This window comes from Lissotriton helveticus, chromosome 3_1 (genome assembly GCF_964261635.1).
Source record: "Lissotriton helveticus chromosome 3_1, aLisHel1.1, whole genome shotgun sequence".
Lineage (NCBI taxonomy): Eukaryota > Metazoa > Chordata > Amphibia > Caudata > Salamandridae > Lissotriton > Lissotriton helveticus.
Genome location: NC_136061.1, coordinates 1,981,224,333 through 1,981,249,913, shown reverse-complemented (window position 1 = coordinate 1,981,249,913; position 25,581 = coordinate 1,981,224,333). Strand labels below are relative to the sequence as shown.

Sequence of the window (25,581 nt, the reverse complement as noted above, 5' to 3'; positions counted from 1 at the left end):
GTTGAGGAAAAAGTGCTGTTGCTGTCAGGAATACTGTTAGACTGATTAAAAGTGCCAGTGATGATTCTGTACTTCCTCCTGTGGAACTGCGGGGCGTGGTAACAAAGGTTTTGGTCGTCATGAAAGTGACAGTCATCATGCATGTTTCCAGTCGGGGCTAGGAGGATGATGAGAAAGGAAGTGGGGATAGTGCAAGTGCTTTTTGCTGCCATAGGGCGCCAGGTTGTAGAATAAACTTGCTTGTGGAATAGAAGGTGATTAAAATGTATGGTGATTGCGCTTCAGGTAGTTCAATGGGAGTTACACAATCATCAGTAGCAGTGTTTCCATGGTGACCAACTTTCTATCTCTTCTAATATGTTTCCTTCTCAGTTTTTTCCGAGTGCCCAGGTGTGGTTATTGGCCCTCTACAACGTCAAGTTCAAACAATACAAATTCTGTAAATTCTCTAAATTCGCAGTTACGTCAGAAACTCTTCCTTTTCAGAATCCACATCCACTTGATTCTGAGAGGAAAATGTTTAGACCTTCCTACTGAGGATAAATAAGGAGGAAGAAACAAAGTCATCATTTGATTGTTGAAACATAAGCTTAATTTATACCAGCCAGTATCGACCCTCTGCCACCCATTTGCCTTAAATAGAGCTCCCACCATTCCAGTATGCTATATGGCATTATAGCTCACTGCCAAAACTATTCCAGTTGCTAAAGGCCGCCTACCCAAGTTACAGGCCTGAGCTTCAGCCAAGGGCCTGCAACACGGTAGTGGACCTATTAATGACTGATATAACCAAAGGTAGAACGACTATAGTGCCATTAAAACATTGCACCCAATGAGGGTGGAAGGTTCTAACACAGGAGTAAAAGAAAGGCAAGCATTGCAAGGTTGGCGCAGAAGGCCAATACTGGCTTTTATTGGCCCTTTTCCAACAGAGATGACAATATCAATGGTGTATCACCCATGATACAATACAAACCCCACTGGTGATGCCCAGATGTCGAGTATTGCATTGTAAAGGGTATACATTATTTATCATTCCTGTATCTTTAAACTGTAAATACAATTGTTATATACATTCCTTTAAGAGGCTATATCTCTGGTGACACATTGATCTTTAGTCAATGTGATCATGTCTGCACTATGTTGACTCAGAGACCAATCTCGGTATGTCAGAATACTGCATACTGAACACGATCTGATAGAAACAGTGTGCCCTCAATACCATTAACAAAAATAGTATTTCACTGGGTGTAGATGATATCCAGACAAGTTAATATTCTGGTATCACGTCCTCCTGGAATACCAGACCAGAGCTAACACTGGAAAGAAAATAAAGGTTAGGAAGCCAAGGGAGCTTTGACCTATCCTTGCACGCTTCAGTATCTAGGTGCCAAGTATGGAGGATGAAACGACATTGTCAACACTGCTGCTGCCCTGGCCAGGATCTGGAGAAAGAGCCCAGTGCAGTGCATGCCTTTTGACTGAGTTACACATTGGGCCTGATTTCTTATACTTCCAATCACAAATGGGCCAGAAGTGGGTATGAAAATGTTGATGGTCAGAGCTCCAAATATACATCTGGAGGAGTGTGGCTCAATGGGTGGAGGAGTGTGGCTCAATGGTTAGAGCGGCAGACCCTGATGCAGAGTTCTGGCCAGGGACCAGGGTTCGATTCCTGCCTCGGCGGTGTCTCGGGCTCAATTTCCTCAGACCTGTTAATTCTCGCCTCGGTGCCTATTCTAATCACGGGCCCCACGCTGCAACTCTGGGCAATAGCTTGCTTAGCCTCCACACCGGCCCCACAGGGAAAGCCAGGAGGGGTTCCACAGCGGTATGAGTATCAGGGCCAGGATGCCGAATAGGCGACACCGCAAGGTGACCGTCTGGTGACAGTGCGCTCTATAAGTACCATGACATTTACATTTACATCTTAGTGAACCATCCTGCTACTAGTAACTAGTAACACTGTTCTGTATAGGCAGTCCTGCATAAAGCACAGAAGCCTGTGTGTCTAAAAGTTCAGGGTCAGGCTGGCCTAAGGCAGCCAGGCAGTGCCCGATGGCCTGGTCTGACAGGTCACTGTGTGAGGCATTTTTTGGCTGTTTGTGGACTTTTCATGTTGGCTGGGCCGTCTTTTATTGTGAATTTCCTGATATTAATACAGACATTGCCTGCAGTAAGATCAAATCAATGCAGTGTTCCATACCTTGCAAAACACTTACACAGGGTGTCTTGACAAGTTCAAACTGCCCCAAATTGCAAACATGGCCCCCTAATTGACTAAATGGAAGGACATTTATTTTAGTCCCCGGGCATATTTTCTGTCCCAGTCCCACCCTGTGTGGGTCGCAGCCTCGCCCTCTGCTGGCACGCGCACCTCTTGACACCTCTTATGGTGATGGATGTAGCAGTTCTAGCTCTCAATAAAGCGTCTCTCTGTCCCACTGCGCCCCCACACAGCCCATTCAAAATAGGCCTGGATTCAGTGAGTACTGTGTGTCGGAAATCACTGCAGCCCCGAACGCTGGCAGCCTCCTACTGTAATTGCCCAATTAGGGTTGGGCAAACTGTTGCTCGGTGGGGTACTGTGAGCTCAGTCAGGCAGGCCCAGATGCTTCCTGTGGGGCGTCTCTGGAAATTGACACGGGCGGGGGGACCTAAACAGAGAAAATAAGGGGTGCTGAGGACCCGCTGTTCAATTTATTGCAGCACACGTCACCACACTAAAGGATCAATATTCAAGTGAGCCTGTCTCGTGTGCACACCAAATCCCAGCTATGATCTGGACACTACGCTGCAGCCGATATAACAATGCTACAGTACACCGGTAGGGTGCTTGTAAATCTGCAGCCAATGCGAGTTACAGAAAACAACATGAAACCACACCAAACCATAACTAAGGCCAGTATACATAAACCACAACTGGGCTCAATTCTCCAAACCATGATTAGGAACAGTAAACCAAGGCACTCCTAGACAGAGTACATCAAAACATACCTAGGGCCAGAACACTAAACCCCACCTAGGCTCAATACACTAAATCATACCTAGGGCCATTACACTAAAACACATCTAGGACACTACAGACACCTAGGCAGAGTACACCAAACCACACCAAGGGCCAGAACACTAAACCCCTCCTAGGCTCAGTACACTAAATCATACATAGGGCCATTACACTAAAACACATCTAGGACAAGCACACTAAAGACACTTGGGCAGAGTACACCAAACCACACCTAGGGGGAAACAATGTTTACATCGTGGATTTTACACCTCGTGCAAACACAACGCGGTCGTTACAACGACTGAATTGTTAACGCCTTAACCGTGGCGTTTTTTCCACTGCGGGGCGGGCGCTCTGAAGAGTGGGCGGGGCTGCGTCGGCCGTTGGCCGACGGCAGCACTAGGGAGGTAGTGCTGCCGTCGTCCATTGGCCAACGGCAGCACGCAAGGGGTTAAAATGCAGTGCCATTACTGCGCAAGTCGTTATAACGACTTGCGCTAAATGGCACTCTAGGATAAGGAATAGTATGATTTACTATTCCAACACTTACCCTAGTGTTGCACACACTGGAGTTGGAATAGTAAATCATACTATTCCTAAGTTCAGCGCGCCATCTAGCGCAAGTCGTTGTAACGACTTGCTTTGTAATGGCAGTGCGTTGTGACAATGCGGTCTTTGTAACGACCGCGTTGTGAATGCATCGCAGACTAAAATCCACGATGTAAAGAGTCATATTCCTCCTCGGCTCTGTTTGCAAAACTATGCCCCGAGCCAACAAACGAAGTCACAGGCATTGTCACTATAAAGAAACGTTGGCACCTTTAGTCAGACTTATGACCTATACACTTGAGCAAGCCTGGTATCTCCATGCGAGCTACAAGCAGAGCCTGGAAATGTAGACCTGCCTGGACTCCACTCATCCATCCACTCCCACCGTTTTACCTACGGTAGCTAAACTATCTGCACGCTAAACACACCTTGTGGCTGTACGCTCAACCATAACCATGGCGCGTATCTATCCATACTTCATCTTTATGCCCTTAACAATGTAAAGTCCTTTTAGATTGAAGCATCCACAATGACTAGACTCTGGAGATGAATCCATGCAATGTCTGTACAGTACACCACACTGTCTGTGCATTGAACTTTTCAGTGCCTCCACATTCATTCAGGTAGTGCCTGTACATTAAACAAATCCATGTCTGTACACGAAACCACTCACGGTCTGTGTAATATTCCGCTCCATGTCAGAACACTAAACCACGGTGTCTGTACACTATCCCATGTGTGTTGGGATAGGAATTCATGCACTATTGATACACTTATTCATTCAATGTCCACAGACTAATCCATTTAGTGTCAGTACAGTAATTCATGCTAGATCGGTACACTGAGCCACGCAGTATCTGTACACTATTCCACGCTGTCTCGACACACTACTTCAGGCAACCCATGCAGCTTATTTTCCATTACGACTGTTTGGATACTACCAACAGTAACTCCAATGCACGGGATGGGAAGTGGGTGGAGCGAGGCGTGGATAGCCACCTAAGTTTGTGGATGCCCAAAATCTTGTACGTTTTGTGGGCGTTGGCAAACTCTGATTCGACCCTTTCCCACCCTAAAATAGTAAGAAATTAATTTCATCAAAGGGGTGGGTAGGGGAATGGATGGACTCCAAACTTAGAGGAGATTTAGGCGGAGGCGCTTCTCATGTGGAAAATGTTTTCCTAATGGAGAAAAAAATGTACATTCACACAATGGGATCCACCTCCAGAAAGCATCATTAGCATATGTTTAATATAAATAATCAAGATAGTAACTGTGTCGTTCGTGCATCAAGAGCATTAGTAAGAGGAGGAGACGTGGCCTTGGAAGCTAGAGGTGGCAGCGTAGCACCACCACCAGCCATTGCCAGAAATAGAGGCACACATACACTGCCGCCTCACACCTGCATGGCTAACTATTTCGACATTTTCAATTGACAGTGAGGGAGTACCTGATCTTTAAATAAGGGCGAATCAGTGATGAAGCTGATGATGCTTTTGCTTGTACTGACATTGACGAGGGTTGCTTGAATCTTACATAAAGCCAATCCTGTTAGGGTGTTTGGCTGCGCTAAGGGCGGCCAGCAGTGAGTCTTGTTCTCAAACAGTGGCGGCTCCTCCGCTAAGGCGGAGAAGTATCGCCCCACTGCTTTAAAGCAGTGCGAAGGGAAAAAAAATGACAATAACTTTCCGTTATTATCATTTTATTTTTAGTATAGCAGTTGCAGCCAAGTTAGGTATGGGTGGGTCAGGGATGGGTTCCCTTGATGTCGAAAGAGGAGGGGTAGTTGCTGTACCTTAAGTGCACATGATAGTTTGCCCGGCCATCTCGGGCCAGCCAAACCGTCATGTCCACTTTGCATGTTCTCCACCAGCTGCATTGCACAGCTTGGGTGGAGAACATACACAACGCTGCTGTAATGCAGCATTGTGATTGGTGTGGGTAGACTGGGATCCTGGGTTGTTGTTGCTGAGGTGAGGCAGCGGCTGGCGATGGCAACCAGCAGGTACGTTTTCTTTTTTACCCTAACCACCTTCCCCTGCCCCCCAGCCACCACTGCTCTCAAAGGCAATGAGAACAGCTACTTAGGCAGGGATTCCAGCTAGCCTTGTGACACGAGCTGTGAATCTCCGGACTCCAGGAAGTCTAGGCATCCCAACCTCCAGGGACGCCGGGAATAACTTCCGGAACACTTTTGTGTAACAGCCACATTCTGAAAGGAAGAAACTCTCAAACGCTCCACCGGACATGATCTATTAAATCGAGGTTGACCACAGGTCCATGAAACTGCTAAAGACAGAGGAGTTTAGGAGACTATTTGAGTAGGAAGTGTTTGGCTGAATTGTAAGTAGTTTGACACCTTTTCTCCCCGGAAATAGAGTTCTGTCCCTTGAATCAACCCATACGTTTTATAGTGCATAGCAACGTAGGGTCATATGTATCAAGCCTTATTCCTGTTTGCAAACGGGCAGATTCTCAGGATCGGCTCATTTGCCAAAATGGAAAAAGCCTTTTGGGATGTATCATCCCAGAAGGCCATCGCAAAATAGAGAATTGCAAAATTTGCGTTTCTCCATTTGCGAATGTAATTAAGGAATTGCAAATTGCGATTCCTGAAATGAAATTCTGGAAGCACCAGCAATTTGCTATTTGGCCTTAAGGAATTGCAAATTACCACCAACTTCAAGTTGGTGGTAATCCGCGATTTTCTTTAAAAAAGCATTTTTTTGATTTTTTTAAAATGCCGTATGTCGCATATGTCGAACATACATGCCCTTGTGGCATGTATGTGAGCAAAATGTGCACACATGCATATTTCAGGGGGCCAACAGGGTGTCCTTTTGGCACCCTTGCAACCTTGAAATTGCGTTCTCAATTTGCGATTCTCTAATTGGTAATCGCAAATTGGGAATGTCTTCTCATTCATTCCTATGGGCCTCCTAGCCCTTAGGAATGAATCGGAAGGTATTCCTTATTTGTGAATCTCAATTTGTGATTCACAAATAAGGAATATGTAGGATTCGCACATTTTTTTGCAAATCCTACATACATTGCATTTTGCGATTCTCTAAAAATCGCAATTTGAGAATCGCAAAACTCTATTTTGTTACCTATGGCCCTTAATCATAATACCCTAACCCCACATAGCATTACAAAAAAGATGGGGTGCAGCCCAAAAAATTCTTTCATAGATCATGTTTATAAGAAGTTGAAGGTGGAAGTTTGCTAAGAATGCCCATGCCCTTAATTCAAGAGAATTAAGGGTCGGCAGCGCCAGCCACCAAAAGTGACAAAGAACCTCTCTGCCATCCTTTGGTTCTTCATATGATCCAAAGAAACCATTTTATTTTTAAGGTATTTTTATTGCAGATTTACAAGCAAAACAGTGAATTAAGCGACCTTCCCGCCCCTGATCATCAAAAGACTCAATACCTGAACAAAATGTTACACAGCCATTCAGCCCATATCCCAGAGGCTGGGCGGCATACGTGTTCAGTCCATATATGATGTCCAGGAAGCCACCTCATACAGGTATCCAGTCAACGCCACAATGTAATATCTGCTTTTCTAGAAACTCCAAAACAAACCCCTTCCCTTGTGCCCCCATCCGAATACAGCTTCTCACCAGTTACGAGCACTACCATCAGCAACACCATCTGCACCTTGCAGTCATACTCCATCATCTCCCCGTGTCAGGGCTCCTAATCGTCCTTTGGATACCAATCTATATGTCAACCGGAGCCCTGGTCTACGTGCGTTCTCCCTATGTCTGCATCTAAGTCTCCCTGTTACTGGTGTCCTTCCACTACCTGCATCGGACCCTTGCCAACCCTCCCACTGACCCTCCCCCCCAGCTGCTACTGATGCGGGCAATAAACTCCTCTTAACTCGAGACTGTGCTACCTATGGGTCTACATATCCACTCCTTCATGTCCCATGGAGCCCTCTGCCCGGCTCATGACTCAAGCTTCCTCCTCTGTCAGGTAATCGTTCAGGGCCTGCACCATTACCTCCCAGGCCCTCGCCATCTCTAGACCCTTCTCATTTGCTGTCCGAGTGGCCTGCCTCAGCCTAATCACACCCTCAAATCTGGCCCATTTCTGCAGCTCATTCGTCCACCTCCTAAGTGACGGGCCTTCCTTTGACTTCCAGTGCCAGGTGATCTCCCTTTGGGCCAGTATGAGCCCGAGGTCAATAAACTTACTTGTGAGTTTCGTTTTGGCCGTGTAGGGAAACCAGAGCAGCAGACATGTTGCCATGTCATATTCCACTTGTCGATCTGTAACTGCATTGAGAAGCTCCCCCACCTCCACCCAATACATCCCTAATTTCGGGCACCCCCACAGTAAATGGTCCATCTCTACCTCCAGCGCCAAGCATCTTGGGCATGCCGCGTCCTGCACTTGGAAACACCTCCTCAGCCTCCCCGGGGTCAAATAGGCCCTGTGGAGAATAAAAAAATGCACCTGCTGAAAGCGGGCGTTTCTGCACCCCTTCCATGTCCTTCCCAAAATCTGGCTGCAGACCGTGTCCGGTATGGTTTTCCCTATGCTCTCCTCCCACTTCTCTTTCAGGGCCGAAAACGGCTCCAGCCCCTCCCTCAACATTCTAGAGTGGAGGCAAGTAACCGCCTTGATCGTACCTGCGGCCATCACCACATATTGACAGGCCATAGTCGTGTCGGGCTCCGCTAATCCCCTTCTCCAGTGTTTCTGCATTGCTGCCACTATCGCCGCATGCAACAGGTAACTCCCATCAGGTAGTCCAAACTGCTCCTGAAGCGCTCTAAAGGGGATCAAGACCCCCATCAATATACAGGTCTCCCACTACCTGAAGGCCCAAATCCTCCCACTCTAATAATGGAGACCAGTCTCCCCCATGTGGCAGCGTCGTTAGCATCCCCAGAGGGATCTCCGGTGCATAGGGGCGCGCTGCTTTCGCCCTCTTTAAGCTCCTACGCCAACATAGCTGCAGTGTTCTCTCCTCCATGGTCAAGCCTCTCGACTTTAAGTTTCTGCTGCATGATCATATACGATAGAATGTGTCTGTGAATGCCTGTCCCTCTAACTTGGTCCGGTCCCCGGAGCTCCCTAGCGACGTGTTGGGTCAGCACCTGTAACTGTGCCGCCAGGTAGTACAACTCAAAGTCAGGGACCGCCATCCCCCCTTCAAGCTTGGGTCTCATCAGCGTGTGCAATGCCACCCTTCGCCTCCCACGGCCCCAGAGAAAGTCAATAATCATCGTCCGAAGTTCTTTAAAGAACCGTTGGGGGACCCACACCGGCAAGGTGCGAAAGTAGTAGAGCAGCCTGGGCAAGGCCACCATCTTTAGTAGTGCTACCCGGCCCTGTACCGAAAGTGGGAGAGACGCCCAGAAAGTCATGCAGCTCCTCAGGGCCCTAATGCAACGCCCCACATTACCTTCCAGTAGATCTAGAGCCTCGTGATATATGCGGACCCCTAAATAAGTAAAGCAAGTACCTTCCCATATAACATCCACCTTTGGTGGCGGGTAAGGCACATCCTTCCGCAGCGGAAAAACACACGTCTTGTTCCAATTTACCTTGAGGCCCGACAATTTCCCAAAGCTTGATAACATCGCTACTGCGCCTTCTAGTGCCACTCTCATGTCCTCCAAGTATAGCAACAAATCGTCCGCATACAATGATATGTGGTGAAGCCCTCCACCATTGCCAATCCCATTGTACATCTCCCCTGTCCGTGCCTGGGCCGCCAGCGGCTCCATTGCCAATGCGAATAGCAGAGGAGACAACGAGCATCCCTGTCTCGTCCCTCTATGCACCCGATAATCAGAGGATATCACAGAACCCAGTCTCACCCTAGCCGTCGCAAAAGAGTAGAGAACTCTCGTCCAGCGGCCGAATCGTTCACCCACGCCAAATTTCTCTAGTACTCTATCAAGGTACACCCATTCTAGGCAGTCGAAGGCTTTCTCGATATCAACCGTCAGCACCGCTGGTTTTTGTTCCGGTTGCAGTTGACTCTCTAACACCCGCACCAAACGGCGAACATTATCGGAGGTGTTCCTAGTGGGAATGAACCCCGCCTGATCGGTGTGTATGAGAGTCGTCATGTGCGGCAGCAGTCTAGTGGCCAAGATACGATTTAGGATTTTATAGTCCACCGTCAGCAAAGACAGCGGTCTATATGACGTAACATCTGTAGCCTCCCTGCCAGGTTTCAGCAGCGGGACCACCAGCGCCTCCCTCATTGACCGGGGCAGGCATCCCTTCTCCAGGGCCTCAGAATACACTCCCAGCAGCTTGGGTGCTAAGACATCTGTATACTTGGCATAGAATTCAATCGGTAGGCCATCAACCCCCGGCGTCTTGTTCCTGGCCATTTGTTTAATGGCTACCCTGATCTCTGAAATCGTAATGTCACCTCCCAAGTCCTTCGCAGAATCTTCATTCAGCACCGGGAGTCGAGCGCCCGCTAGGTAAGTCTCAATCTCAGAGGCGTCGGCCTGCAACCGACTTTCATATAAAGTCGAATAATAATTCAAGAAGCACGACTGGATGTCGGTCTGCGAGTAGACCACCTCACCTGTCCCCTTCCTTATACTCATGATTGGGTTCCCTCTAGGTTCTGGGTTTGCTAGTCCCGCCAGCAGCGTGCCCACCTTATCCCCTTCCGCATGTACCTTGGAGGCATACAACTTATAATCATAGCACCTCAATCGTTCCGTTTCCGTTGCAACCAACTCCTTCGCCTCCAGCAGCCTGGTTTGCAATTCCGGACATTCAGGACTTTGCCGTTCTAGGTCCCTTAGTGCACCCTCCGCTTTCCCCAAATCAGCCAGGACTGACATTCTCACATTCGAAAACCTCCCTATGCAGAGGCCCCTCACCACCACCTTCATAGCATCCCATTCTACTGATCTAGAAGTGGCCGTACCCTCATTCTCAGCAAAATACCGCTCGATGCCCTGGCGGACAGTATCGCTAAACGCCGGGTCCTCCAGGGTGTCAGGTCGCAGCCTCCATGTGGGGACCGCAGATCTCACTCGCTGCCATTGAACAGAAACCAACTGGGGATTATGATCCGAGATGGTCCTAGCTAAATACTCCGTATACGTTACCATGGCGGCCAACGGACCACTACATAAAACAGAATCTATCCGCACATGTAGAGCGTGTAGTGCTGAGAAAAAGGAGTAGTCCATAGAATCAGGATGTTGCTCTCGCCACACATCAATGAGGCCCCATTTCTCCTGCCAATCCTTCCTGTATGCAGCCAATCTGCGCACCGGGGAGTCTGCTAGCGGCGGGTGTGATCTATCCAGCAGTACCTCCGTAATGGAGTTAGTCCCCCCCCAATATTATGGGACCGGCAAGAAAATGAGCCAGCGAACCAGACAACCCTTCAAAAAAGCGAGCCTGATCCGTGTTGGGAGCGTACACACTGCATAAAACCACATCCCGGACGTACAACCTCCCCTCCACCACGACATATCGACCTTCAGGGTCTACCACATGGTTCGTGGCCTGGAAAGGGACTCCCGCTCTCACCCACACCAAAGCTCCCCTTGCAAACGCCGAATAGGATGTGCCAAATACCTGGCCATGCCATCTCCTCTGCAAGGCAATGCATTCCTGTTTAGTTAAATGGGTCTCTTGCAGCAGTGCTATTTGGATACCCCGCCTCACCAGATAAGCATGCACCTTATAGCGCCGTGACATAGTCCGAAGACCACAGACATTACAGGTGAGACATTTCAAATTAGGTAACGTCCCCATGGTAAGCAACAATCAACCACCCCACCAGTATCTCCTGATCGCCCACAGCATTGCAGCATAGTCCCTCCACCAAAACCCCCCTTACAAACCCCCATACAAACTCCCACAACCTCCCCCCCCCAGAACAGGACCTAATAACACATCATCAGTCCCCATCCAAACATCAAACATAACACCCAATCTTCTATTCTGCAGTAGCCACTACAGATGGCCTTAAGGGAAAAGGGAGGGCGACCCAGAGCCAACCGGGGGCAGACCAAGCCCTCATCCCACGCCCACGATCCCATATAATGGACCAACACTGTACCTTCTGCCCTTCAGAGCACCAGGGCCAACAATCCCAACATAGTCAGTTAGCGTGGACCACATCCAAAATTATCATTCATTAAAGAGCCCATCTGCCGTTTGGGGGGTGACTAGTGGTCCACCAGCGCCGTCCACGTCCGAGTTGTCACCTCCGGATTGCCTTTCTGCTCCGTCAGACTCTGATGCCACCGACTGCTCCTCTCGTTGCGAGCCAGTTATCATCGCAGTTGCCAACAGAGCCCCTTTCTTGTCCGCCGCCAATTGAACCTCCTGCATTGCCCTCTTAAGTCTGTTTCGCTTCCGGATGCGTTGTGACTTTCGTATCTGGGTAGGTTTCTGTCTCTCATTCTCTCCTTTACCTCCGCGGTCAGTTCCAGCTCTGTTCGACTCCAGCCGGGTCCAGGCATCGTCGGGAGTCTGAAAAAAATGGGTCGAACCATCCATGATCACTCGCAGCTTAGCTGGAAAGAGTAAGGAATAGTGTATCCCCTCATCTCTTAGTTCTTTTTTCACAGCTAAATAAGAAGCTCTACGCTTTTGGACCTCCTGCGTATAGTCCGGAAAGATCGTGACTGGGCTGGTATCTACCTGGAAAGGACCCGTCGAACGTGCTCTTTGTATCAGCAGCGTCCGGTCCTTGAAGTGTGGCACTTTTACCACCAGCGGCCGCGGTGGGCGGCCCTGCAAAGGCGGCCGAGCTGGAACCCTATGTGCCCGCTCCAAAGAAAAGAAGGGGGAGAGGCCCTCTGGGGCCACCACTGTCTTGAACCAATTCTCCATATAAGTAACCGCATCATTCCCTTCAACTTTCTCCGGCAAACCTACGACCCGTACATTGTTCCTCCTATTTCGGCCTTCGGAATCTTCCGCTCTCTTCTCCAGTGTCGTCAAGCCATTAAGTATATCGGTTAGTTTATGTTCCGCCGTCACCACCGCAGGCTTGAGTTCCAGGAGCAGTAGCTCATTTTCCTTCACCCTATCCTTTAACTTAGCGTGGTCCGCCCTCAAGAGGCCCAGGCCCGTGGCGACCTGTGCAATATCCTGATGTAAGGACTCCTTAGTGGCTGTGATCGCTTCCAGTATTCCATCCAACCTTTTGTTCAGTCTCTGCTCCTGCGCCGAACCCACAGGGTCTGGTGGAGCCTGATGGACTGTCACCGGCTCGCTCGCCTGACCCTGCCCCTGTTGCATTTTCAGTTCTCGGGCGTTCGCGGCCAGTGCGAGCGTCAAAATCCCCGTTTCCCGTTCGTCGCCTGATGGGTGGCCCGTACTTCTTTCTATTGCCAAAATGGCGTTCCTCCGAGTATATGCTCCGTTTTGCAGTTGCCACTCCGGGGGGTGTAAGGGTCCGGAGGCTACCACGTCCTCCCCCGCTCCGCTTTCAGATGGGGAAGCACCCGTGAATTGTTCAGTGCACCCGTGCGTCAGGCCGTTTCCCCAACCACGCACCCGGGCCCCCGCTCCAGCCCTGGCCTCGCCTCCACAGCACGCCGTGAGTCGTTGGGACCCAGCAGCAGACATAAAATGGTTGTTCCTGATCCGATGTAACCTTCGTCGGTGGGACAGCAAGCACCGCCAAAGGGTCCGCCACCATACGCCAGTAGGGAGTCAACGGCTCGAGAACTTCCCCCCTGTTTGGCAGGCCCCTCCAGTACGTCCGCTTCACCCTCCAGAGGCACTGCCCGAAGAGGTCCCGCGGCGCCGCACTGCGATTGTCAAGCCACTGCGAGAGGTCCAAGCAGGCGCGCCAGCACCAGGTAGTGAGAGCTCGCTGTCGTTCAGGGAGCAGCGCCAAGCGGTTCCCGGGTTCCGTCCCCCTCTCACGATCCAGAAGCCAGCAATGACAGCGGTCCGGCCATACCACGCCTGAAAATCACCCCCAGTTGCCGATCACAGAAATGGGCGCCAGCCCGTGCCAGTGCACTCAACGGGGGTGGGTCCCTCAGCGCCGCCTCCCCATTCCAGTGTACATTCGCCCCTGCGGGCCACTGCGCTGCACAGGGGCGCAAGAAGTCACCGGGGCCACGGCCCGGCACCACCGGGCGTCTATGGACTGCAATCGGCGGCTCCAGGCAATCCCCACCTGCGCAGTCCCAGGGCCGGCGTCCCTCCTGCAGCCCCGCCGCAGCTTTCTACTTTCTGATCTTCCTCACCAGCCGCCGCCGCAGATCGCCCTTGGAGAAGGAGGTCTCTCTTACACGGGCGCCATCTTGGGCATCCGACGTCACACCAGCGGTCGTCGTTCCTCAAGGCTACGGGAAGTTCCACTCCTTCCTAGCTTCGGGTGCCTTCCATTACGGAGCATGAGCTCTCCCCCGCTCGCCTCTCCAGCCGTTGGCCATCCGTTGTACCCCCGCAGTCCGCTCCGCCCCTCTGCAGTCAGTTTCCCCGGCTCGGGGTTGCCACCATCTTGCCCACAGATCGCTGCACCGTCAGCCCCGATCTGGGCCCTCCAGACGCCGTTCTGGTCCCCGCGTCTTCGGAAGTGTGCCCTAACTCCGCCTCCGGTGCTCCATTCAGGGTGCCAGCGCCGCAAGCGGCTCCCAGGTGAGGGTGATCAGGATAATTGCGGGATCAGGTGCGGAGCTACGGGCTCACACCGCCATCCCCATCGGCGTCCAAGCCACGCCCCATGATCCAAAGAAACGATTAAACAACTTTTCAATGGAAATCTTATAAGGACACTAAATTTTACTAAGGACGAAATAATAACATTATTATGACAACAATATGGAACAGGTTATTTTCCTACATGTAGTGATGTTGCCTCTTTTCCACTGGCTGGTGATAGTACATTAGGCAGTTGGATGGCTCACACTGTCAATGGTTGAAATATAGTCTGGCTGCAGGAGGAGGTTTAGCCCCTATTCCTCTATCTGCCACAAATCAATGCATGGCCAAGTGGTGATCTTCCACTTTATTTCTCATTCTAGCGACTTTCTCATTCACAGTCGTGAAGGCTATGTCTCAGCGTAAGGATATAAGGATGTTTAATACTCTAAAATGTAAATATCAAATTCCTTCTGTACATAAAGTTCTAATGTTTATTTACAGGGGATCAGTTCCTCTCTTTTTGTGACTTTGCCTGTGTAAGATGCGTAATAACACGAATTCCCTGTTACGCTAGTTGAATGAAATTTTGGAAATTATGCCATTAAGCCGCGTCGCGTAACTGCGTTTGCAGCAAAATTATAGAATAGGAGCACGAGAACAGCGCAAATGACCTGAACTTAAACAGTTCTTATTCACAGTACTTGTGTTTTTGGCACTATTTTTAGTGCGCTAACATGAAGTACTAAATGCCATATTTACATATGAGTAAAAACCCTGAAAAAATGTGCAAAAGGTAATTATGCAAACTTTGGTCGCCCCTAGTGCTGATTTCTCTTCTGTGCAGAGCATTTTGTAATTTGCTCTGGGTAGCAGTCGCCAAGTGCAGAAAGCTACAATATGACGTTGATTACTCCCACATTACTCCTTTTTAATGTTTTTTCCTTGTTGGGCAGCAAGCAGAGACCTTTCAGCATGTCTCTCCTTTCCTGGCCCAGTGCAAGAGCGTGCCGGACAAAGGATGCTTTTGTGTGAACATGCACAGCGAGCAGACAGGTCACCAAAGCCAAGCTGCAGTCGTGGTACAGGGGCTGCTGCCTATGTGGAAGGCTTCCAGTTCCCACAGTGAAGTCAGATTGTGCTAAAAGACGTGTGGGATTTCAGTGCCAATCCAGTACCCAGGTGGGCAGGATCTGCCAAGCAGCATGGTTTACTGGTTTGCCAAAAAAACCAAATCTTAAATGAGGGCTAAGAATTTGAAGATATTCAATTTAGAAGCAACCTGAAAGGTACATATTCTATGTAGTGCTCGATGAAAACGTCAAGAGTATACCTGCCAATAAAGATAAAAGCGAAACTCCTGTATACAAACGAGTTCCAACAAATTGGTAGTGTTGGACAGAGGAGCAAAACCAAAAAGTAGCAAATACGCAGGCAGCCGCACATGAGTGTTTACGTCTGGGTGCAGATGTACTTTTTCCAACTAGACATTCCCAATGGAATGCCTGGAAAGCTGCACCAGGCACAGGTTTCCAGGCTTACCACTGGGAATGGCATATGACTATTCTGCACAGGAGGAATGGAGCTCCCTTTTTCTGCTCTGTGGGGCAAATATTTATCCCCAAGGAGAATGTCCTTTTTCTAGACTCCCACCAAACGGAGTTGACCGCTTAGTTCCCCTTCCCCTAATGGGATGGTAGTGGTTCCATTTATTGACTTGATTAAATCTCTGACCATCTCAACCAGGGGAAGAGGGTGCTGGGAATGCTCACAAACATGCATGTTTTGGGGCTTTTTCCAACTTTCAAGGCAAACCAAGCCCTGGAATGGCCACTTACCATCTCTTCAGAGGAATTTACGCGCATCGATCTTAACACTCAAGGCAAAAAATCCTGTAATCATGAAACCATTATACCAGTCAGAAATTTCTTCATCGATTCCTTGGAGGAGTAAAAATAAAAGGTTAATTCAATCGTAAATGTTTGTTTACAACCTAATTTACCTTTGGAAATCAGGGCTCATGTGGTCATTTTAAAGTCACTTAGCAATTCCATAGGGATCGTTAAAGCCGTCTATCACACCCACAAACGCATGAGTGACTGAACGGTGCAAAGATTATAGACCCACTCTCCTACTAAAATGCCTATTTGTGTACCCCCCCACCCCCACCCCCTGTAGCAACATGGCATTATTTGCTCCTCGGTGGCATTCACACCAGGACCAGTCAGATCTGCATACAGGGAAAGTCAATAATTTTTTGGGGAAAAAATGTAGATTAACAGTGAGTAAATCTATGCACAGGCGTCACAGGGAAATGACCTGAAGGGAAATTCAGAAAATTCTTAGAAGGCTGGCGCCACTCAAAAGATGTATGGTGGAACAAGGGCCACTCACAACAACTACCTCTTACCCAGCCCTACCAATCTTCACTTCTCACTGTTCTGTCAAGAATCTCCACATTTCTGTACAAGCAATCTGTCTCCAATAAGTTTTCCCTAACTTTTGACCATCGTTTTAGCAAAATACACTTCGGTTAAAAAAAACTCTGCCTGAAAAGGTTTGGCTCACTTTGCCTAAATGGGTTCAACTGTCTGTAATGCAATACTCACAGTTACTGGCCTCTTCAAGTCCTCCCTTCTCCGGCTGAATCACCTGCCACTCCCTTCCCTTACAGCCACATTACAATGGATGAGAGAAAAGCTAAGTAAGTATAGCCATGAAATGATCGATGGAAGTCAGGAAAAGATCTACGGCATATGTAGATTTGCTATCTGACTCTGTTGTTTAGGTCGAAGACTACCAGACAGCACAGCTGTCTGGTTGCAAAAAGACTTCTTGGGGACATTCTGAAAGCTTCCCTGGGAATGCATTCCGCCCACTGCTTACCACTGGCATTGAGGTTTGTACCTCACATTTGCTTGCTTTCTATTTACTGGCTTAATTTGTTTTAGGCTGTCTAGCATGTCTTTGTCATTTCCATGGAGCATAGCCGGTTTACAATCACTCCTGGTATTCTTCCATGAGTGCTTGCTTTCAGTAAACAGACCTTTAAATTATGTTCCTAACCTGTCGCATTTGCTGTGCATTCAAAGACAGAAGTCAAATGTCAGACTGTGTCTTCCGAGGGAACTTGGAGTTTAATTTTCTTTCTCGGACTTCAAAATGAGAGGATGTTTGTGATAATCTTGTTGGATGCTGCAGGTTGGAAAGGAAAGCTTTTTTTGGTAGAGCACAACACAATTTAAATGTTGGTAAATGAGCTGTGCAAATATTTCAGAACATATCAGATTAAGGAAAGCATGGGAGGTTATCAACCACCCATTGACCGTCCTCTGTATGCCTATAGTCTTTATCGCGCATTGCAAGGGCCCTGGAGTCTGAGCTGAAAATCTACACCCTCCAGGCAAATACCCAAGATTAGGGAGATGCTCTGCCAAAGGAACATCATTAAAGTCTGCCCTAATGTCTTCCCTGTCCAAGAGGATAATGTCTTACAAGCTCGACTGCTTCAAGAGAGGCATCATAATATGCAACGGCGCTGCCTAGGCTCCAACCAAATTGGGGTGGCGTGGGTGGCAACTGGGCAGGTTTTGCCCATTATTTAGGTGTCGACTCAAGCCTTTAGAGTTACAGGATCGAGAGACATTGGGGTCAAAGCCACCAGAATCAACATGAATGCAGATGGTTGTCCCTTTTGGGGCACCCCAGAGGACACAGAAGTCACACTGAGCAGAGCCAGCATAGCAAGCCAGAAGGCATCAACTATGAATGGAAACAGGAGTGAGACAATTTCCTCAATAGAGAGGAGGACTGCCACTTCAAGTGGAGCTTTCTGTGTTTTTGGCTGGAAATTGTTTTGGGAGATGGTTCCCTGACAGAAGACTTACCTGAGGGTGAAGGAGAACATGCAAGCATCTCCGTACGGGACTTAGCCAGAAACATCTTGGTCTCCAGCTCCCTACTGGTCTTCAGATACAACAGAATTACAGCATCTTCTACTCACTACTACTACTGTTCTGACGTAAGATGGCAATACAGGGGGAGGAGGAGACTTAGGAGAACATTTCATTAATATAAAAGGTGTGGCCTACCACCAATCTAGCATTAACCAATAAACAAGTAATGCGGTTAAGCTACTTGATCTCCAGAGTAAGCTACTGAGGCTCTGATCAAGCATGTATAAAGACAATATTATCCATCAAAGTTTGAATAATTATCAAGTCAAAAGCAACAAAAGTATTAAGCAGATATTATAACTGCTGAGCACAGTAATTCCAATGAGTGCTGTGAAGATTGGAACTTTTTGTAAGGCTGATCATCCGGACTCCTTCATTGTATATGTTTTATTATGACATTGGTTCTAGAGGAACGGGATTCAGGTAACGCATGTGTTGTAGGGGAAGATAGACTGCCAGCAATGATTTGTTATTCAATCATGAATGTTTATTGCGAGCAACAGAGAGTAGTTGGTGTTCCCATAAAGGCTAGCAGGTAACTGACACCAGAATACACAGATATGGAACACCATCACAACAAGGAATCTAAATAGAACATAGCATTTAAATTGCAAGACACAACCCAAGTAACCCTCGTGGGTTATATAAAGATGTTCTACTATGTATAATCCCACAAGAATGCAAAAACTTCACCATTTCATCCGAAGTCAATTGAGTTCCGTATTAGTTATTAATTTGACTGGGAAACCTTCTTCTCTGAAAATTTCCGACATTAATCTAATGGTAGACTTAGTGCTTATCTCCCTACAAAACTTCACAATCAACCATTTTGATGTGACATCAATCATCACCAGAGCAAATTTTAAATCCAACCCAAAACAATTAAATGGCCCAATAAAATCGATACACACCGTATGCCAATGTGATTCTAGATCATCGATTTTTCCATGGGACACTTGACTGCCCACCTTCAATCTCTTTTCACTCTCAAAACATTCCGCACACCTCTCAACCCATTCAGAAATGTGTTGATCCATTGCGGGCCAACAAAAATATTCTCTCAACCTTTTCTTAGTAAGAGATTGGCCCAGGTGTCCTTCGTGCGCCAACTTAAATAACAAAAGTAGTTGGTGTTCCCATAAAGGCTAGCAGGTAACTGACACCAGAATACACAGATATGGAACACCATCACAACAAGGAATCTAAATAGAACATAGCATTTAAAGTGCAAGACACAACCCAAGTAATATGTAAAATACAACAGCATGGAACACCATAAAACTGTTCGGACTAACCACCATTTACCACTCTACCACTGGGACACTCTTCACATGAGCCCTTCTGCTGGTTTATATCCCTGAAAAGTCGCGGTTCTAGTGGAGAGGGGTCATTTTGAAGAGCATGTTCAAAAGCCAGTCTCCTGGCCATCTTCATGCATAGCAAGTCAACTTTTAATATTCATTAAGCACAATGATAATGTTAGACATATTCTTCTAATGATTTACTCAATAGAAAGATAACTCATGAACAAGTAAGGTGAATCAACAAGCAGCGTGGGTGGCGAAAACCGGACCAGGCAGACGCAAACAGGGTGAATGTGAGTGGTACACACCTATGCAGCTTTTAACCCTGTGGTCCCTCTGCGATGATGCAGCAAACATGTCACCCAACACACCCTAACAGAACTCTGGGGAATGTAGCTGGTCTCAACAATATGGTCTACGCCTTCTTGATACCACAATTAATCATCTGGCCCACTATTTTGCTCCCTGTCTCACAACAAATAAGGGTTAATACTGTACAGACGAGTCTTTCCTTCATGGTATGTTTCCAGGGCATATCCAGGCATGCCAATGCTCAACAATCCGGAACTTAAAGATGAACCAGAGTCCATCCTTGTAGGGACGAAATGTGGAGACGGCTGCAATCTACCGGTTAATTCCCATATTTGACCTATACAGGGAGTCAGTACAAGGCCAGAACTATTGTTTCCATTGTAAGAAAAGGCAATCAGCGCTTGGAAGACAGTGTTTAAGTTCCATGCACCTGCTGCAGACATCTGTGCACAATCTGGAGCCAGAGATGAGATCCTGGCAGGGTGATGTCAAAAATTCATATCCATCTATGAACAATCAAAAACCAAGTCTACGTGGGGCCAGTGGTTTTCTACAAACTATCTGAAATGCATAGACGCTAGCGCTTCGAGTATAGACGCTAGCGCTTTGAGTATAGCTAGCAAGCTTTGAGTATAGCTAGCAGTCATTTTCTGTACTCTGTGAAGCAGGGGCAAGCGAAGGCAGCAGGCCAGCAGCTACGGCTTTCAAATCGACGAGCATGGACAACTGTGCAAAAACACCGAGGCTCGCAAGATTAAGTTATTGAAAAGGAGCTATGGAGTTCGCACAAACATCACTTCTCTTTCCTTTCTAGGAGCAGGGTTGAGTCCTCTGCAGCTGATGAGACTTAACAGAAGCTGGCAGTGTAACTAAATAAGGGCTTTAATCCTGTGAGAAATATTGAGAAAGCAGGCCCAGGCATAGTACGGCTTTGCAGTTTTGTCGGGGCGGCACCTTTGGTCTGTCACAATGGATTAATTTTTCAATATTTCTACATTTCTTATGCGCAAAATTTAATCAAGCCCGGCTGGGAGCCGATCGAGCCATTAGTGTTATAAACCCATTATAAGCCGCGGCTTGCCCAAGAGATTCTGAACTCGGCTGTATCTTTGCGTGAAAGTCCATCCCTGTTGCTTTCGCATTAATGAAGATCGGGGCGCACCTGTCCTGAGACTGAACCATCACCCCAGCTGCCAGCGGCGGCTCTGCTTCGTGCTAGGAAGGCGGACTCCCACCGCGCATGCGTCGTCTGCCGGCAGCGACTACACTGGTTGTTGCAAACGGAGATTCGAGCAAGGCCCTCAAAGTTTGCCTTGACTTTTGCTTACTGTTGTTGTATGGGGCTTGGGTAGCTTGAAGATAAAAAAAAAACAAAAGGCCTGTACTCGAGGTCCTATTCCAGTAGCACCACGGCGGCAGGGGTGTGCTATTCAAATGGTAACAAACTACATTTCACATTAAAACACAAACAAGCAACAAAAGACAGGATTTACAAATCCTTAGATGCAACAGCGCGTGAGGAGCAGGCGCATTGCTTAATTTGTAAAAGAATGAGTGCTGGGGCCCAAAGGTTTTTGCTGAAGCTCACCACCAAGAGTTGCTGAATGCTAATGTTTTGTGGTATTGATTCTAAATCATGCATCTTTATTCCAGCACCCCACACTCCCCGGCCATTTACTTCACTCTTGCAGGTTCTTTTCATCCCTACATCACTGGGTTTACTCCTTTCTTTTCCTTCTTCTCTGGTGTTTTGTCTCACTTGTTTTCGATCAGTCTGATGATGAGGTCCCTAAAAATGAGTGCCGGTGGGCCCCACTTGCAACTACTGGCTCAAATTAGCACTGAGCAGACGTATGAGACATAGCATACTCTAAACGCTGCCATACTGGATATATCCAGACGCACTGGAATCATATGGCAGAGGAGGATCACATTATGTAGCAAGATTGACAACATTTTTCGGCAAGAAAGGACAAATTATGTGTGTAGTGTGGCAAATTGTGTGGCAGTATTACTTCAATATTCTGTCATTTTTACAATATTAACCCTACTTGGGCAAAGGTTTCTCCTCATCAATATCAATTTAACACAAACACAGCAATCAGCAACTGATAGGTGACCTGCCACTGTCTGTCAAAGTGTCTGCTTCTAAGCAGCAACACGTGTCGATGCATTTTAAGTAACTTTTTATCTGTTTGAGCTAAAAAAAAGTTTTGGGGTTAAAATCTTCAACTTTTGCACCGCGGCAGGCGCTGAAAGATCGCTTATCCTTTTCAGAGTTGCGGTAGACGCCATATTGTTGGCGGTGTCCCCTGCGCCTGTGATTCCTCCAGGTTGCTGCCGACCGCCCAGATTGCTCCTGTACCGTGCATTGTGTCGGCATGGTGTGTGCTACTCCTGTACCCTCCACCAGGCCAGGTTATTCGGAATCCGGAGGGGGCGACCGGCTACGCGGCGCTTACGATGGAGACCAGCCTCTGAACCCACAGCTCCTTCGAGGATCCCGTGTGCAGGGACCGGCTGCCCCTCTTCCTTATGCCGCGCCACTGGGGATTCGAGATATCCCGCGCCACTGGGGATTCGAGATATCCTATGTGCCTTGGGTACTTTGAGATCTGATCTACAAGATGTTGCCCGAGACTTAGGGGACCGGCTGGACTCTATTTCCCTCTACATGCCCCCGGTGGGACGAGTTGCTTTTCGAATGCAGGGCAATGCGCCACATCCGATTCCCGACTGCAGTGGAGTGCCTGCCCGGGCACTCTCAGGGGCATTGCGAGTGCGTGCACCCGCTGATGCTTCCGTGTCGGTTGAAAAGTTGGCGGAGTGGTTTGAGGAAGGTGGGTTTATGGTCTGGCCGAAGACTCGTTCTTGGAAGCTATGCCTGGCTATTCCCTGGTGCTCTGCTGGCGACGCTTATGGCTTTCTCCTGACTCGGATGCTACCGCTTTGGCCGGCGGACGTTGATGGTCCGTTACAGTGCATTGCCCCCCCTTCTATCATCGTCGCTGCCGTGGCATTGAGATGGACAGACTTTGTTGGACAGTATCCTTCTCTGCTGGGGCTACTTCGTTTCATTGTGCTGTTCAAGATGGCGACCGTGCGGCTGGACTACATCGATACCCCCGTTCGAAGGGGCCAGGGATGAGGCCGCTCCCTTATCATTGACTGCGGTAGCTTGTACTGCTGGGGCTGCGGGAGATAGACGGTGGAGTTGAATATCGTTGCTTTGGGTCGGGATCCGGAGATGGGTGGCCGAGGATTTCCATGCTGACTGTTTTGAACTTACGTATATGGCCCTCCTCCGCACTTTTGTGATAACCTTTCTTCCTTTTCCCTTTTTCTTTATCTATATTTCGGGTACTCTTTTAGGGCGACAGACACACTGCTAGGGGGGGGGTAGGCCGTAGCCTCTGCATGCGTGTTGGGTGGGGGTAGGGGGGTGGGGTTCTTTATTTTTGTCCGTTTCAGTTTCTATGGGCCTTCCTTTTTTCTTACTTTTGGCTTTCCTTCCCTTTTCTGTTTCTTTGGGGTTGACTGTCCATGGGTCTTGTGCCTTTTCTCTTTTTCCGGGGTTTGAATGTGCCTCTTGTTCCGGTTCCTGGGGATGGGCTTGCGGGGATCAGCTTTGGTAATGTTGTTTTCTGTGCCGTTGCTTATCATTCCGTTTTGTCATTGTGGTTGCTTCAATGGTATAGTTGCTATAGTTTTGCCTCTTTCTGATTGTATCTGTGATACGTCCCCCCTGTCTTTTTTGTGTTCCTTTTGTATGATGCACAGTCCTTGTTGCTGCAGCCCCCCCTTTTTCATTTAAAATTTAAAACGAAAACCTCCTATCCTACGTCGCGCGCCCCGTACTTCTGTATAGTGCATGTTGAAATTTCCTGTTTGATGGTTGGTCTAATGTTGGCGACTCTCCTGATTCTAGTGATGTCTTTGCGGCCGGCCTTGATGGTTGTGGGCCTGCGCATGTATCTCCTTCTATTCCTCAATAAAGGTTTTAAAAAAAAAAAAAAAAAAAAAAAAAAAAATCTTCGACTTTTGCAGTAGACGATGGATTATATGGTAGATGCAGCAAATCTATAAATATGCGGAAACGCTGCAGCCGCAGAATCACATAATTCCAATGGCCTTGCCTATAGTTGATGTTGGAATAGAAGCTACAGGCCCAAACTATTTATTATTATTTTCTTTTACAGAGTTTTATATAGCACAAACTTGACCCGAATCGGGTATCAGAGCGCTTTACACAGCACCAGTTGCATTACATGAGGACACGTTCATTTTTTTGTTAGGCACAGGGAGATTAAGTGATTTGCCCAGAATCACAGGATGTTCAGCATCATTGCCGAGACTCGAACCCATTTCCCCAGATTCAAGGTCGACCACCCTAACCGTTAGGCCAACTCGCCCCCAGAAAGAAGGGGTCCCCTTTAGGTGAAAGGAACAGCATGCCCTGATGCCAGCCCTCTATATGCATGTTCCTCAAAGCCTAAGCGCATTGACTTATAACGCAACACAGGCCTGAAGTCCTGATTTAGGTGAATCTAGGAGGTCCTCTAACTCTAGTATCAACACATATTTAATACGTTTCTGAAAACTGGTAGCCTGATATCCGAATACATATACAAGTGAATAATACCTTACAGGATGGCGAAGGTGCCAAATGTCATGGAAGCTTCGCAGTCACCCTAAAAAAAGAATCTTCATTTTCTTCCACATCCTACCTGAATACTGATGTCCTGGGCATAAAAGCATCCTCTTGAAAGTAATTTTTCATAAAATTAATTTTTTGTCAGAAACCCCTCTGCTGAATCTACAACATGACTTCATCAAGCCTTTTCTCACTTGAGCTTGGTCTTCGAAAGCAATAAGGAGGAAATATATATGTTATGGCACATTTATAAGTAGGTAAGGCCGCAGTGACTTTCCACCGAGTGCTGGTGCAAGGATTTGAAACTTGTACTGCTCCAACTAACAGTGCTGTATATGGATCATTTTAGTTACTTAAACATAGCACTAGCTTTGTCTCTTGCCGTGATCTGGTTGAGACTTTTCCATGAATACCTATATTAAGCTGCAAGACATGACTATTGCAGTACATTAAGGGTTATTTAAAATGTGGTCAATTGACTGCCAGCCTGCCGCTATGATAGAGAAAACTCATCCATCACAATGGCGGACAACTGTTTCTCCGATTTATAGTTCTCCACCTTGGAGGCAGGACTTTATCACCTCAACACCATCCCGCCATCATGGCGGGAGCCAACAGGGGGAAGAAATGTCTAATAATCTACCATGCCTGCCCACCGTGGTAGAAGAGTCACCGATGTGGGAAAGGTGAAGTACCCATAAGTGAAGGTACATTTACAGTACCAACATTACCACTGAGCTCGATACACCGTTTTCTGGCAGCACAAAAGAGACAGTTTAAGAGTTTTCCAAGTATGTCCGACTAAACCGAGTTTGGTGGCTTAATGGACTAATGCGTCCATTGTAGGCACCTGTGTTTGATCTCATGGTCATAGGTTCAAATCCCAGCGGGTCCACTCAGCCTTTCACCCTTCTGAGGTGAATAAAATGAGTACTATTGAGTTCGGTAACAATAAACATCTGTTATCCATTGCCAAGATGCCTACGGGTGAATGTGCGATTTACAAATGCACATGTTATGTTTGGGGCCCATTGGGGAATGGGCGGGGGGAGGCAAAACACCGACCAGAGACTCAAATTAAGAGTGATAAAGGCCACTTTATTGGAAGCAGGTGCATCCTACACAATGAAATCCTTGGCCTGTGCCGCACAAAACTAGGCCTCACTAAATATGCAATTTCCTG

The 25,581-nt window shown here is 47.8% G+C and overlaps 1 protein-coding gene across 1 annotated transcript in view; it reads right to left on the bottom strand.

The window, feature by feature from the left end:
• The window catches only part of ADAMTS17 (ADAM metallopeptidase with thrombospondin type 1 motif 17), a 1,305,267-nt gene that overhangs the window by 1,208,684 nt on the left and 71,002 nt on the right, over positions 1-25,581 (bottom strand). The gene's annotated exons all lie outside the window — the stretch shown is intronic.